Here is a 14035-nt window from a genome sequence, read left to right as displayed (position 1 = left end):
GCCCCAAGCCATCACTCTTACCTCTCCTGTAATCAACGTCCCCCTCACCCCCATCAGTCACAAAGCCCACAGCCTCTGATCCCAACAGGAATTGCATTTGGCACCAATCTGGAGGTTCTTGATGTGAAAACGTCCCTCCACAGGGCAAAGCAAGCATTCTGGCCCGGGAAGGAAGGGAGATTTGAGGCTGAGATGGAAAGGGAGCCTCTCCATCCTGGACTCCTGCTGCCCCCAGGTGGGGAAACTGTGGCACCGGTGTGCAGGCTGCTCCAGCCTCCTCCCTCCCAGAACAACCAGGAACCCCAGGGTCAGCCGCGGAGGGCGCCACTCCCTCACCCAGGCATCTCAGGAAGGCCTCGCTAGTACCCTGTTTGACCCCTGGACTGTTCCTACAATGGTGCAGACGAAATGAGGAGTTGGGGTTGCCGCCCACTGGGTCAGCCTTGGTCAGTCCCGGAGCTCAGCAAGCCGGCAGCCCTGGCAGAGGACAAGGCCGGGCCGGGGGGCCAGAGGAGGGTGCCCCAGAGCACGGCCCACACAAGCCCACACAGGCAGGAGGGGCTCCCTACAGAAAGCAGCATGCACCACACTGGAGGACAGGAAGTGACCACAGGAACTCGCTGTAACCGGGGTCACCACACCTGTGCACCCTCCTAAGGAGCAGCCAACGTCTGGACAGTTCTTGAAAGTTCTGGCAGACTTAAAAGAGAATTTGTTTATTGTTGCAAATCCCAGGGCAATTCACTGGGGAAGATAAGATGCAGCACTTGCTTGTTATGTTCAAGACGAGACAAAGCACGAAATTCAGGCTGCAAAGGAAATGTGGTGTTTTCAGAGTGCAGAAGAAGTGACAGTTTATTAAAAAATATAGGCTATGCCGGGGAAAAGTAATATGGGATTTTATGATTATTTCATACTGGGAATTGTTACATAGTTCTGTGCCTGTTTATTATATAACTACAGATTGCAATAATACGTTTTGTAGCTTGTAAAGTTCTGAACAAGCAGTTTTTACAAAGATACATTTAGTAGGTTAGTTTTTGAAAAAAAATTTTAAAAAAGGAAAGAAAGAAAAAGAAAAGAAGGAAAGAAAGAGAGGACTGTTAAGAATAGAGAAAATAAGGCTTTGGAAGAATAAAACCTATATTATTTTTTCACATTATTTCTTTATAGTTGCATGGGACCAGCCTTCAGTGTGTCCAGTAATCACCTGTATCTGTTTGCAATTAGATGGCAGGGTCCTCGACAGGAATCAGTCCTGCATGGAGCTCTGTAAAGTGACAGACACGTGGCCAGCACCAGGAGTTCTCTCAGGATTACAGAACTTGAGAGAATACTGAGGGAATCCTTCTTTGTTCAATCACAAAATTCTTAGACATCCCCTGTGACTGGACACTAGACACAATTCTGAGTCAAAGAAAACCACACACAGCCCATCCTTGAAGAACTTACAGACAAGGGGAAATAAATGTCAGTCACATAAGTCACAGTAATGCGAAATGACAGCTGAGGTCCTTTCTAGAAAGATGGGTATGCAGGCCACTAGACACAGAAGGGGCTGTCAATCGGTGATGCTGTCCTTGTAGGGGGAATGGGGCATGAGGTTTTTGAAATACAAAATAGTATTTCCACGAACAACACCATCTTAATACAAAATGGTGCCCGAGCAGCTAATCCTATTGTTGGGAGCACCTAAGCCCCTTTGGCTGTATTGACAGCATCAATAAGAGATAAAAATCATATTAAATCTTCCAACAGAGCCACGGGCTCTTATCTTGGAACAGCCCGCTGCTCTGAACACTGCCTCTTCCCGGGCTCTCCCATTTCCAGGAAGCACTTTCATAGGACGTGAAAATAAATCACTGCTTTGCTTTCAAGAGAGAGAGAGTGACACAAACAAGATAGTATCAGGCAATGTTTTGCCCTGAGTTTTAATAGGAGAGTCAGCGCTGTTTGTTAGGAAGCCTATTTTCAGACACCTGAACTCTGACCAAACGATGACATCCATTGCATTTTAGCTCAGCCAACTGTTGAGCACTGTGACATTTCCCTGGGGATGAACAAGCGTCCTGCCAGCCCAGGCAGCTCCTGGGTGTGCAAAAGGGAGGACAGAGGCTGTCCCTCTGAAGGGGCTCCAGTAACAAGCACTCAATTTGAGGGCAAAGGATGTGCCACCAAAAACTCTGTTTGATTGACACCGCTGCCCCCGTAGAGCTAGGCACGCAGAGCTGCAAATCCACTCCCAATCCCTGAACGTGGACTGAACTTGGCTCAGGGAGCAGGAGCACTCAGGGCTCCTCCAGGGCCAGAGCAAGTCGACAGCGTGGCGGGCTCTACTTTCAGCGGAGTCCTCATCCTGCTCCTCACCAGCTCCTCATCCTGAACATGGATGGCACCAGGAGACAGTGACGTGTCTACCGGCCTCTTAGAGAGACTACCTCAGGTGAACTAACAGTTCATGACAAATTACCAACACATAAAAGAGATTCATGTTCAAACAAATGGAAATGCTTGTTACCCTCATTTGATTATTATATATTACCTACATGTTTTGAATTACCAAATGTACCTTGTAATAGGTACAAGTATTGTCTCAATAAAAATATAAAATAAATTTAAAACAGTTTATGAGAGCAAGATTGTCTTTGTCAGCAGCCTACAGCTAGTAAGGGCAAAAGACATGATAGAAATTTTAAAATTATCATTGTTGCTATTAGCACCATAGAGAGGGCGGGTGTGGTCACACTTGATCATAATTACTCAACAACTGCATCTTCAGGAACTTCCCCAAGGCTCATTAGCCACAAGTATCAGGAGATCTAATGGGGACAGACTGGCCCCAACCCAAGTGTTCACTAGGGGAGACAGTCAACTGAACAATGGCATACCCAGAGAATGGAACACCACACTGATACCAAAATAAGAGTGATTTCTCCACATATTTACCTGGAGGGGTCTCCTGGACATTATGGATGGAAAAGGCATCTTGTTAAGAAAGGGAGGTGGATTTGGGGTGTAGCTCAATGGTGGAGGAGGCGCTTAGTAACTGGAGGCCCTGGGTTTAATTCCTAGGGGTGGCAGGGAGAGGGGGAGAGATTTTTTAAGTATGTAGATATACATTTGAATACATAAAACAAAGAAAAGGAAGAATAAATCAAAAGATCATTTTAACGGTTACCTTTTAGGGAACAGAACAGAGTACACAGAACAGGGAGAAAGCCCACTTTTATGAATACGCCTTGAGTTTTAGACTTGGCTTTGAAAACAGGTAAATATTTTACGAACCTATAAGCCAAGATTAAATTTAAATATTTATTCCTAAAAGTCAAAGTAAGTAGCACCATATGAACATAACAGTGTTTAAATGCAATGCCAAACAAAAAGGAGGAAAGAAAGGAGGGTGCACAATCTGTCCAGTCACACAGCCATTAAAAGGAGAGCCAGGACACAGACGGTCCAGGGAACCCGGGGCTCATGGCCTTAGCAGTACGTAATGTTAACCTTGAAGGTTCCAAAAGAGCAACAAAAGAACAGCCAATTACATGTACAAATGGTTCAGTTTTGTAATTAATTTTAATTCTCACCTCCTTGCAGTTATCAAGTTTTAAAATACGTGCTGCTGTCAAGCCCTAGTGCAAAGAAAAAACATGATCCTCTTCCCCGTAAATGGGAAGGGGAAGGGGAAGGGGAAGGGGAGAATCACTGAGGAGGTCACGTAGCTCGAAATTTCTATTCTAGGTGCAACTCTAAATGTCCCACCTCTGAAGAAGACCCTACAGATCCCGGACCCTCGCTGAGCACCAAGCCAAACCCGTGGAACTCGAGCAGAAACCAGCTCACACATCTGCACAGGCGCCCTCCACAGCTCACTTCCCACGTCCCCAAAGCACAAACCAGCGTCCTCCTGGAGAGGGCTCCCGCCTCTGCCCACTGCTGCTGGAGGCATCTGCACACCTGCAAGGCGGGGGCACTGCCAGCCCGGGCAGCCACCATCTCCCAAGACGACAAGGCAGCTCTTCAGTAAAAAACACAGAACACTCAGAGTTAACCGTCGAGAGCTTCTGCTGTAAGCCATGAAGGATCCACTGTGCAGGATTCGTCCTCCCACTGGAAACAGCCAGAAAAACAGACAAAATACACCAAACTGCTTTCGGAAGAGAAAAAAGGTGTGAAAAGGACAACTGTGACCCTGACTGAAGGGAGGCGATGGAGAGCCCCGCTTGCCCCTGGGAGCTTCGCTGGGGGAACCAGAGCCCAGGGTTCTCTCTGAGGTGAGGGTAGAGGTCGTGGAGGTTGGAGAAGCTAGAATAGGGGAGCAGAATTCCAGGCAGGAGGAGCTGTGCAGAGAAACACCTCCCGCCATCTGCCTAGGGCTCCCTGGAGGCCTTGCTGGGCGCTCACCTGTACATAGGGCCAGACACAGCTACGCCAGGGCCAGGGCCGGGCAGGATCAACGTCTTCAGAGGAGCAGCAGCTCCACTTCCAGGAATACAATTCCCAGAGTTCACGCAAGCCTGAGACTGACCTGCTCTGTGGAGACCTCAGATGAGCCAGTCTTTAAAAGTGGACCTAGCTCAGCTCTGGAATAACCTGAGTCACTCTGAATCAAAATAGATTTAAATATCGCCTAGCTCCGATATTCCTAGAAAGTGAGCTCCGAGCCCAGAGGCTTCCCTGGTGAACTCTACTAAACATTTGAGAAAGAAACAATGCCAATTCCACGTAGGCCTTCCGAAAATGGAAGAGGGTGAAATGCATTTGATGAGGCCAACAATACTCTTCACAAAGCCCGACAAAGACATTACCAAAAATATTTTAAGGGCAGCAATTCAATAGGCTTAGGTGTGTAGACTTTGAAAGCCTTAACAAAACACCAGCAAATGAAATATAGCATTATGTAAAAGGGATGATAGTCACGATCAAGTGGAATTTAAGCCAGGAATGTAAAGTTGGTTCAGCACTTAGGAATCCAACCAGGCAACTCTCCATGAAAGAGAAAAAACAGGGGGCCGCAGGGAGGAAGAAAACTCATTTGACAAAGATCAACATCCACTCATGATAAAGAAAATCTCTCAATGAATTAGAATAGGGGGGATTTCTTCAACCTAATAAAAGGCATCTACTCAAAACCGCAGCTAATGGGATCCTTAACAATCAAAGATGGGGTCTAAGGGGCAGAACAAAGCCGAAAGTCTCCTCTTATCACTTTTATTCAATGTGACACTGGAACTCCTACTCAGTGAAAAAGGCAAGAAAAATTAATAGAAGGAATACAGATAAAAGTAAAAACCAAGACTATCTTCATCCACTGGAAACATGACTGAAAATATATTTTGATCCTAACTGGATGCTATTGTAAGTGGTATTTTATTTTCGCCTTCAGCTTCAATTGTTTATTGATAATTTGCTAGTATTAACCTTGTATGCTAAGTCCTTCATGAATTCACTATCATCTCTAGTAGTTTCTTTTAAGCCATTTATATTGGAAATGGCAAAACATTGGTGAGAAGAGTTTTAAAAGACTGAAATAAGTAAATGTACCATGTTCATGGATCAGAATGCTCAATACAACCAGTAGATTGATTCTCCCCAAATTGACAGACAGATCCAACACAAAACCCAGTTAAAAATCCCAGCGTGCTTTCCTAGTAGAAAGTGATAAACTGATCCTAAAATTTATGCAGAAATGGAAAGGGCCAAAAATAACTAAAACAATTTGAAAATTGATCTTCCAAAGATGGAATTGACATTTCCCAGTTTCAATAATCACTATAAAGCTCTAGTAATACGGAAATTGTCATATCGACAAAAGTGTATGCATATAAATAAATAGCAGAATAGAGGATCCAGAAACAGACCCAGTCCTGAAGAGACTCCTGATTTTCAACAGATGCACAAAGGCAAAGCCAAGAACAAAGAACGCTCCTTACCAAAAGGTACTGGAACAATTGGTTGTAAATATGAGAAAAACCTCAACCCTCAACCCTCATTTTATATATAAAAATGAACTCAAAATTGACGACAGACCTAAATTCAAAAACTAAAACCTCAAAAGTTATGGAAGAAAATATAGGAGGCCACCCTTGTGACCTCGGTTAGGTTCTGATGAGACACATGATTGACACAGTGACTCTCAAAGGGCTCACCTGAGTGAGGAAGCTTGACACAGGGAACAAGCTCTGTCCCACTCATTTCAGTAAAGCTGTAGGGACGGTGTCCCCTCCACAGCTCCTGAAAGGAGGTCAGTGGCGGGGGAGACCCTCCCATGTGCCCGGCTCAGAGCATGAAGTAATGCTCCCCGTCTATACAGCCACTGTGGGCACATCAAGGGCCAAATGTGTCGAATTCATCAAAATGAAGTGCCTTCAAGGAGGTGCCTTGTGTTCGATGTGAACTTTACCTTAATCCAGTCGGGTTTTTGACAATCGGGTGTCAAACACAGGTAAGCTTGGCTTGGGTGACTCCACAGCGGCCAGCTTGGAGCTCCCCGTCTTTCTGTTTGATGTTTCATGGCAGAGTTGATCCCTGAGCTGCGGCTTTTGGTATTTGTTTGAGTGAAAACAAACCTGTGGCCATTTGGTGGCCAGCTGCCAGAAAGTGACTCCCAGTGATGGGAGTATCGTAGCTTTCCCCCTCCGAAACTAGGAAGTCATTTCTCTGCAGATTTAAGCCATTTTTGCTAACAAAACCCTTAATAAAAGCTGCCGTGCTCAGTGCACCTCACAGGGGAGTCAGGAGCAGTGAGTGGAGGGCCTCCTGTGATGGTCTCTCCACACCTTGATCCCTCTGCACGGCGTGGGTGCCACTGTCACATGCCAGGTCCCAAGGGCCCATCTGGGGTGCTGGCCATCTCTGTGACCCTGCAGAGATGGGGATGTTCCCACTGCCTTCTCCCACTTCATCCAGGGATGGACCCTCAGGTACACACCTCTCCCATCCTGAGCACAGGAGGGCGTTGCATTTGTGTGGCATGTCACTGTCCCCAAGGGCTTCCCACAGTTCCCTGTTTGCAAACCAGCACCCATGCAGCCAACCCCAGTCACACTCACCCAGGCCACAAAACCCAAGCTCTGCCCTGCAGCTGCAGCCTCAGACCTCCTGCTGGACTCGAACCCTGGATGCCCACGGGGCTGCACTGCCTGAGCTCATGCCTAGCTGTCTCGCTTCTTCATTACTCTGTGAATCACACTTAATCCTGGGGCCTTTTCCTTAAGACCTATGATGTTTACCTTTTAAAACAAAGTCCTCCAAACTCCCCGCCAAGGACAAGCTGCCTGCTGACACTCAAGGGGATCTCAGAGACACAAGAGCATTAAGGGGGCAAAGAATTCTGCTTCAGCCAAACCCCAGAGGCAACCCCACACCCACCTCCATCACTACTGAGTACCTGTTGTTTCTGAGAAAACCATGGAAATGTGAGTGTGGCTGCCGCCTGAAGATCCCACAGCTGAATCTATGACATCCCCGATTTTCCTGCATGAAGAAAGCCCTAGAAACTGCCCTGCTCAATCTCCTTCTCAGCTTGAGGGAAATCCGTGTGTGTGCAAACACATGCACACGTGCAGCCTCAGCTTGATTGCTGCCTACGGCGGGGGCTCCTGCACCTGCGGTAGCATCTCAGCATCCAGCCTGTTGGAACGCAGTTCCATGTTTGTGCACAGATGACCCCCAGGTGGCCTGCAGCTAGTCTTGGCTTGAGGCGTCAGCCTTGCCTGTGGCGGGTCAGCTTGCAGATCCAAGTGGAGCTGGAGGCAGGAGGAGAGGCCAAAGTGGGGACAGAGGCTCTGTTTCCCCTATGGGCTCTAGCAGTGGTGGTGCCCACCATGGTGGGAAGAATTCGGGCCTCTGATCTGTGCCTTTGCTCCATTTCATGGTGCAGGGGCCTTTGCCAAGGCCATGGAGTGGCTAACCAGTTGACCCTAAAGCACTGAGTGTACCCTCGGGTATTCAGGTGAATTCAATCGCTCGAGCCTGACCGCACGGAAGAGGAGGCTCAGCCCGTCAGAGAGCGCCCAGGTGCAGCAAGGACGTGCTCCTCACACAGGTGCCGGAAGAACAGAAGGAAACGAAGTCCACCAGCTCCCAGCAAACTGGCAAGAGGACCTGATGCCCCAGGTGACCTGCAGTCCCAGCCTACACCCAGTCAGAGAGTGGGGCCTTGCCATGCACCCTTCTCAGAAGCTGAGACAGGTGGAGGCATGTTGTTTCAGATGGTAACGTTGGGACTGTCACAACCACAAGGGGAAACCAACGCGCTACTTCTGGGCTGATTCCACCCACTGGTCCCACAGGGTGGGGACCCCGTGCAAGGGCTGGCATTGGCTGCACAGAATTGGGGACAATGCCACTTCAGAAGGGGCACTCAGGCCTACGCGGGTGCCAGCCTGGGCCAAGGCCTGCCTGCAGGATGGAGCAGCTGCAGATCTGTGGCCAGATCATGGTGGACTGGCCTTGGAGAGGGAACAGGGCACCGAGGGCAGGTGGACCTCACTGCAGAGCAGGTCCCACGGGGCTTCCCACATGGCCTCCCACCATCAGAGCCCACAGCAACCACTCACTAGCTCTGGGGAGACCTGGAGCAGCAACAGGCCAAGGCCAACTCCAAGTCCTCCCTAGGGTGTCCTAAACTGGACTTGTGTCTAGAACTGATGGGTCTGAGCACCACTTATTCCACGACCACACTGTGTGGCCTTCCTGGATCAGGGACATATCAGAGCACTTAAAATAACCTGTGTGCAGGCATCTGACTGCATGTAGATACAAGTCCACGTGGCATGGCCCAACAAGGGCAAGGAGTGACCAGAGAGGGCCAGATCATCACATGGCCTGCTCCAGAGCAGGTCACTGAGAACACCCATGGTTCCTCTTCATTGGGCCCCTCTTTTATTTCTAAATGGATAACGTCTTAGAAAGACTTAAGTGTGCAGCCCAACCCTGGCAGTCCCCCCACCTGCCACCCTCGTACCTGGAGCAAATCCCAAGTCTGGCTTTGATGCAAAGGCCTCCAGGATCTCCTCTCACCCGAGCCTCTACTTTTATACCATGCTACTCGGACCGTAGTGACTGAATGTTTGGATTTTCTGCTTGGTGTTGACTCATCTCGAGCCTCTTTCCCTCCCTAAATGTTCTTCCTTTCTCCTGTGTAGCTCCTGGAACTCCAAGCAGATCCCAGTCTAGAGACTGGGCCTCAGCTACCTTCCAGAGAAGACCCAGGTCCTTCCTCTGAGCCTCCGCCCTGCAGATCAAACACCACAGAGAGTACAGAACCTCATTCACCTCAAGGGCAGCCCACCAGCAGCGGGAAGCCTGCGAGCCCAGTGTGGGAGGAGGGTGGGCTCTACCCGCAGTCCCGGAGGGGTGGGGCAGCAGAGAGCTCGCCAAACAGAGGGAGGCAGCCCATGGTCTACCCAAAGCCCCACCTGAGCGCACCTGCGAGTCAGACCACGTCCAGGTGTCTTCTACAAACCATAGCACACTCCGGTCCCTTCTTAGTGGGGTCCCCGTGCCGTCCTTGTCCAGGCTGATTTTAGGGAACACTTGACAGTTTGACCACTGCTGTGTGGGGCCAGGGACAACTGGCCCCAGGAAAGCACTCACGCTTTCTTCAAATTTGATCCCTAGTTGTCTAAAATGACCTCCAATAAAACGAGAGCATCCTGGAGAAGTCCTAAATACTTTATCCGTGTGGTTTTTCGGGAGGCTGCAATCCCCAGAAACCTCGTTACCTGAACCCTAAAGCTGATGCTCAGTGGAAGTGCCCATAAAAAAATAAATGGGACACAGAGCCCACGGACCCAGGAGGGAAGGGGTGGAGCAGATGCATTTTCCTGAGTTCTGCCTCCGCTGTGCCTCTCGTCGGCAACGCCGCGGCCAGACCAGGCTGAGGAAGGTGAAGGCCCTCACCTGGCCCGCACCACACGCCTCTCTCATAAGTCCAGCGCACGGGAGCCGCTGCGCTTTCAGGAGCCTCGTCTTGGGTCTCTAGCCTCCTCCTTCCTGGGACCCGCCTGCTCGTGGCCCCTAGCTCCTCTCCCACCCGCAGCCTTTGGATGAGAAGGGGGCTCTGAAGGTGAGACCTACCCTGGTCTCCGTGAGGCGGGGAGGCAGTAAGGAAGGAAAGTTCGGCATAGACTTGTGCATAATAAACACGCCCCAATGCTCTCCCGCTGCTGCCTCCTCACTGAGCACCCCACTGGCCCTGACTGGCCTCACGGCCGCCTCGGCCATTTCCCTGCCTGACCCGTCCAGGCAGCTGGCCGTCCTTCCAAGGGCTCAGTCCTCCTCCTCTAGATCCTGTGCCACCTGGTGGGCTCCACGCACATGGGGCCCTGAGCCTGCCTCTGCAAGACGGGGCTGCCCCTGGAAACGGCACCAAGACCAGCTCTGAGCTGGCGGGACTTAGAGGGTAAGAAGGAGTGGGGTTGGCACCTGCCTCAGCTGCGAGTTTGAAAGACAGGAGTCCACCCGGAGCCGCAGCATTGACATGCATAGACCGTGTTCCTGGAGAGAGTCCTCAGCAAACCTCAGTCTCGGATGTCCTGTTAGTTTTAAAAGCTCTTTGGTTGTGTTTGGAAACATGCCGGCGTAGGGAACAGGTTCCTGCTCTGCTTTGAGAGACGCATTACAAACAGCAGCTGGAGGAGGAACCGGGAAAAAGACACAAACACAAGATTTGCTGACATTTTAAATGCAGAACAGAGCGGTGAAAGAAGGAGTTTATGTAGAAAACCTAATTTCTACCAATCTTATATTTATAAGGCCTCAAAAAATGCACCGAATCCAGGGTAGACACAGCCTCCCGTCACCATGGAGTTGGACAGCAGTGACCACACCATCTGGAGTGAAAGACAGCCACCTGGCTGTGGCTTCAAGGCCTCACCTGAGTGCACACACGGGTGGGGGGGTGTGTGTTGCTCCCACCGAGGCTGAGACAGTCCCAGGACATTGTCCACACTGAAGGTGGAGGGAGAGGGACTCGGTCCACTTTCTATGTCAATCATTTCCACTTGAAATTTCATAAGCCTTAAAAATGGGGCCTCAGTGTCCCATCTGTAAAATTAGGGTTCTAGTTTCCCCTCCTTCTTGCTTCAAGAGGTAAATGGACATGGTGCCATGCCAGGGCTCCTCCACGACTTTGCACGGTAGCATTGCTGTGCCCATTGTGCAGATCGGAAAGCTGAGCCACAAGTCGTGAGTGAGCCTGCTATGCGTCACCCAGTCAAAGCCAGCATGAGCCCAGGGTGGAGTCAGTGGGGGCCTGGAGGAGGCCAGCTTGCCCACCACGGAAGGCCTGGGATGCAGCTGCTCTTGGTGATATCGCCCAACTTGAGCGAAAGCCATTTGGGAGGCCTGCGAGTCCCCAGAGCTCTTGGGATCCGGAAGGTGCCATCCAGGCCTGTCTCCCGCTTAGCTTGAGAAGACTCCGCTGCATGATGAACGAGCAGAGATTTTGCTCTGCCTCGTCCTCAATCTGACTTTCCTCTCTCCTCACCCCCCTGCCCCGTGCTGCTGGCGGTAACCACCCCAAATCACAAACGCCTGTCTTTTCTCATTTGGATACTTTTCCCAAAGTGCTTTCACATGTGACTCGTTTGAGGCCTGGACCACCACAGGTGTTCATCCTCCCATCTGAAGAGGACCAAGCAGCCTCCCCATGGCCTCGAGAACACTGGGCACTACTAGGTCCTTCCCACCTCACCCCTGGGCCAGGTGCTCCTGGGAGGGTAGACCCAGACTTCCAAAACCACACGTCAAGATCTCAGCCATCCAAAAGGGCTGCACACCACCTCCGGGGAACAGAGAGGAGACCTCACAGTGGCCACTCACCGCAGCCCAATTCTGTCCATTTTTAAAATGGCTGCCACAAGGTCTGGGTGCCAACAGCCAAACACCATTCCTGGGTGGGTCAGGTTGTGGAGGCTGGTAAATGGACAGTCCAGCTGCACTAGCCAATCTCCTCCATCTCCAGGAAGCACATCCTGAGGCCCTCCTTGGCCCCTCAGCTCTTCATTCCCCCAAGGGTCTCCCATGTTTGGGCGCCTTCCATGGGGGTGTCTGTTCCAACCCACACTGGCCCGGGGGGCCTTCAGGTCCTGTGAGTGGAGACGGACCACCACTCAGAAGTGTGGTGCTGCCCAGAGCCCCCACCCCATGCTTTGAAATGGACTCTGGCTTGTGGTTCACCTTGAACCCCACTACCCATTGCCAGGTCCCCAGCTGCCACTCTACCAGGCCCTCAAGAGGGCAAGACCCGCCAGGCTGCCCTTCAGAAAGGAGAGGACAGGGTGAGCCTAGTTCAGGGAGCTGCCCTACCGGTCAGCTCAGGCTGCTCCAGCAAAACAGCAAAAATGGTTTACAAAGAGCAGAAATGGGCTGCTCACAGCTCTGGAGGTGGGAAGCCTGAGGTTCCGGTGCTGGGGATCTAGTGTCTGGGGAGGATCCACTTCTTCACTCGTCAACCTAAAAACAATGGAGAGACTCTCCAAAGACAAGGGGTTTATTTGGGAATAAGCAGGAGGATTACAATCCAGAATATGTGTCCCAAGGTGGACCAAGTCACATCAGGGAGGTTGGAGCAAGGGGATCCCTAAAGGCAAAAGAGAAATTCACACACTTCCTTGTGGGACAAGGAGAACACTGGCCACAGGGCTTAGCACAGGGTTGCCCTGCGGCAAGGATCCTTGGACAAGAACTAGGCATCCATAACCATTTCTGAACCTGTTAGAAATGTTTAAGTATCCAAGTAATAGAAACCCGAAAAACACAGGCTTAAACCTGACAAGTGCCGGAGGCAGTGCCACTGGCTCAGAGGGGCCAGGAACAGCATCTCTGCCCGTCCCTCCAGCTGCCAGGGCTCCAGCCACATGTCACACCCAAAGCAGACAGCAGGACAGGAAGCAGGAAAGGAAGAGTGTCAGGGTCCCCTTGACTCAAGAAAGCTAGGGGCCCCAGCAGGCTGGACATGTGTCCTGGTCACTGCAGGTGCAGGGAGTCTGGGAATGTACCACAGAGAACAATGCAGCAGCTTTCTACACCCTTTGATTCCCAGGACTCCTCTGCACTACTTTCTTCTAAATAGCAGTGCCTGCCCCAGGCAGGACCTGCAAGGAGGAAGCACCCTCCCAAGCTCAGCGGGATTAGCCTCAAATAAAACAATGTGCTATGCACTTTGATTGACAACTGTGGGCCGCAGGTGCAAATCAGTTTCAGCTTAATTGAAAGGAAGACCTTAATGAACAGACATATTTCTTTCTCACTAGATAACAGGACCTGGCAGTTCCAAGGCTACTGGGTGGACTTATAAACACTAGAAAATGAAGAGGATGGAAGGAACTAGGGGTGTGAACAGTCAGGAAGTCCTTAGCGAGCCCTCTGCCACAGAGCTTGGGTGAATTGGTGTGCTGCCGAGGGTTGGGACTAAGAGGGGGGGCTCCTACATTGACCTCCTCTGCCCCCATCCCTCCCCCAAACCCCTAACTAAGCCAAGCCCAATGCTCCTGAGAACCAGAAGTTCACCATAAGGGCAAGATTCCCCCAAACCCCAGGCTCTGGGTTGAACTGACAAGTGTATCGAATTTGAAAATCAGATTCAAATACTCCTGGAAAGTAATTTCAGATTAACCTTCTTCAATGCTTAGGAATTGCAAAAGCTGATTGATGTAATACTAGAGCCTCATCAACACAAACCCACCCGAAAACTTCAGATGACCTGGTTACAGCAAAAAGAAAATGCACTTCTTAAAGGCACTGTGGTGGCATGTGTGACCAAACCCACTGGCCACCAGGGCTGGTACTGCTGGGGCCACAGCCACTGAGGTGGCATCCGGAGGTGGGAACAGGGGCAGAATCCCCCAGGGCCATGGAGCCTCAGCTAGCCAGGATGAGAGCTGGCCCTGTCCAGTGCCCATGTCCCAGAGAGCACGCATATGAAAGGGTGGGAGCCTGGCCACGCCTCCCAGAATGGGCTCCTCCTCTTCCTGGAGCCAGTGGGCCATGTGGCAGTGGCTGGTGTCGAGACATGTCTTTTAGGAACTAA

This window comes from Spermophilus citellus (assembly GCF_964194105.1).
Source record: "Spermophilus citellus genome assembly, chromosome: 15".
NCBI lineage: Eukaryota > Metazoa > Chordata > Mammalia > Rodentia > Sciuridae > Spermophilus > Spermophilus citellus.
Note: the sequence above shows the minus strand (reverse complement) of the source record.